The sequence below is a fragment of the Psammomys obesus genome, unplaced genomic scaffold, assembly GCF_907164565.1.
Source record: "Psammomys obesus unplaced genomic scaffold, mPsaObe1.curated_primary_1811, whole genome shotgun sequence".
NCBI classification, from domain to species: Eukaryota; Metazoa; Chordata; class Mammalia; order Rodentia; family Muridae; genus Psammomys; species Psammomys obesus.
In genome coordinates this window covers 2,886,150-2,889,163 of record NW_026593286.1, presented here as the reverse complement: position 1 = coordinate 2,889,163, position 3,014 = coordinate 2,886,150, and positions in this window count along the sequence as shown.

The following is a 3,014-nucleotide window of genomic DNA, read 5'->3' as shown; positions in this document are numbered from 1 at the left end:
AAGAAAGAAAGAAAGAAAGAAAGAAAGAAAGAAAGAAAGAAAGAAAGAAAGAAAGAAAGAAAGAGAGGGGGGAAAGAAAGATGGGTGGCTGGAGAGAAGGGTCAGTGGTTAAAAGCACTGGCTCTTGCCGAGGACCCAGGTCCAGTTCCCAGCACCAGCGTGGCAGCTCACAGCCATCTAGTTTCAGGGGATCTGACCCCCCTCTGACTCCACGGGCACCGGCTGTACACGTGGCACACAAACATAAACGCAGGCAAAGCAGTCACACACATGAAATAAAGATAAACTTAAAAAAAACCCACTTCAATAGCTAAAAGTTTAATAATAATAATGAATTAACCACTTCTACCCATCACCTTTTGGACCAGTCCTCTGGCAGGAAAAAGAATGAGTTTTGGAATTTCTCCATGGGTATCCATGGTTTTCCACCGCCATCTGAAAGGAAAACAGGAAATGCAATCTCCCCCCTCCACCCTCACCACACCCTCCCGTTTCTTCTTGAAGTTTCTGAACTGAGACCTCACTTAATAATTTCTCTTTTCAAATATCAAACCCAGCAATTAGCGTCGTCTCCTTGGCTTGCCGCTAACCAGAGCTCTGTTTGCCAGCAGGAAAGGCAAGAGAGGGAGCATTCTATACATAATGATCCTGATTGTGAGGCGCGCTCTCCTTCTGGGACTCACTATGTTGGGGGTGGTTATCTGGCTCCGACTCTTAAGAAAACTCTCTAGTGGGAGCATGGAAGAGAGCTTGGAACCTTTCAGAGCACTTTAAAGTACCTCTCTACATTTAGTCTCTTGAAAATCTCAAGGACTTCCTCCACCTGAAGCCCTTTCAAATAATGCATGCTGGGAAGAGGGGTGTCCACATTTGCACATGGGTTCCTTCAGGTCTCTCGCCACCTTACTCCCTTGGCACAGGTCGCTCACTGAGCCTGGGGCTCTGCTGTCAGCCGCCAGGCTCCAGCAAGCCTGTCTCTACCCCACACGCAGGCCTGAGGGCACAGGTGTGCACACTCCTGGCCACGCCTAACTTCTCAAGTAGGGGCTGGGAGTTCAACCTCGGGTCCTCATGCTTGAAGTGCCCTCAACCACCCCACCATCTCTCCACACCCCATGATAACTTGGGTACCACTTAATTATGCTCCTGTTTCCACAGGTGAGTAAAGCCACATCCCAAGAGGACAGGTGACATTGTTATGAACCCCCCTCAGCTAGCAGCAGAGCTCAGGTCAGAGGCCCAGCTTTGGATGCCCCTACATTTCTCACCACTCAGCCATCCAGGGGCCCACATGACAAGGTAGAAATCACAAACGATCAGGAGATATCTGAAGAGCGTATTTTACTAGGAGATCCCATCATGTGCAGAAAAATGAAGCCATTAACTCCTTCCATGTGCTACCTCCTTCCAGTATAGGGGAGGAGGAGAGGGAGCCCCCGGAAAGAATGCTCAACCCTGCAGCTCCTCATCTTCCTGCTAACAGAGTTACTCCGCTGCTGACAAGGGACTCACTTGCTGGGTGTGGGGTGAGCAATGGGGACGGAGACCTGAACAGGGCGGTTTCCTCACCCACCTTCTTTGAGTGAAAACTGTGGGTATGGAACCACACTTCCCAGGTGACATGGGAAGACAGCAGCCCCTGCTCACACCCCGGTCCTCTCTCCATACAGTATGCATAGACCCTAGCCCCACTAAACACCAAGGCGCTTGCTGCCTTTCTCTTGGCTGGATTGCAAGATCAGCACTATCTGATGGTTCACTCCTGCAAATAAACAACTTTTAATAACAGTTACATGCAGCTTACCCCACTGAGGTTAACCGCTTTGCACAAGATCCCACTTGTGGTTCTCTTTGTCAAGCCCGAATGCAACTGCAGTTTTTCAAAATAGCTACTCACTAGTTATTAGAAACCAGTCTTATTCAAATGGCAAGCGTGCTAGGCCAGCTGTAACCAGGAGCAAAGAAGTGAGTGCTCGGCCCAGCAAGGAGTTAAACTCCTTCTTACATAATGGTTGCCATGATCTAGGCCCTCCCCCACCTTACGTGTGACTGTGAACCTTCTGGAAGCTGGTGGCACCCCTGGTGGCACCCCTGGTGAATCTCCCTTGTACTGGTGAGGAGATCCCAGCCTATGTCTTTCTCACCCAACCACCAGTATTTGGGATTCTACTTTGACCCTTGGTCCCAAGAGAAGACACCCCCCATTGCCTTCCTGATGAAGATTTAGCAGACTCATCTCCCAGACCCCCTTGCGCTCAGGAGCTGGATGGCGTAGGTGCACTTCAGACGCACCGCTGATCAATGTGCGGCATGGAAGGTAGACCAGGGAACTGGTGACTACTCTGGCTGGCCTTGGTTCCGAGGGCCGGCATCATTTAAAAGATGCTCTGCTGGTCCTCCTAGTGCCCTTTATAGGCAAGGCAGCGGCTACTGGTTCACACCCACGCTCTTTCTGGGGCCACTGCCTGCGGATTCTGTGAGCGACCGTGGGTGTGGTAGTCAGTGCTACAAAGGCCTCCAGGGAAGGGAGACCCTGTCTATTCTCTCTGCTTGAGTGCAGGTGGGACCTGAGTCTTCATCAGGGTCATCTGCACCTGACAAGGGTTATGGCTCCCTCACTGGAGTCACCATATATGGTAGTGGTGGTGGGACAGTCATTCCGGCCCTCACTTCCCACTTCAGAGGGCTCTGTCTCCCCTTGGCTTCCCTGATCTGAATGTCTGTCAGTGTCCTTTCAAAATTCACATGATGAACTTCTGACTCCCCAGGCAATTTTATGTATAGCATGAGCTATTAAGCCAGCTTTGAAATAGTAACAGCAGCAGAATTATACACGAGAGGCTGAGACCATCGTAGTCACTCAGCGCTTGAGGCCGGGTGCCTGAGCAGTCAGAGCAATCCCACAATGCCTTCCCTCACTGGTTAGCCGACAACTAGTTGTTATTCAGTCTGTGAGGCTGGGCACCTCAGCAGTCCCAATCTGGTGTCAGGAGCCAGGAAGGTTCAGGAAGGTT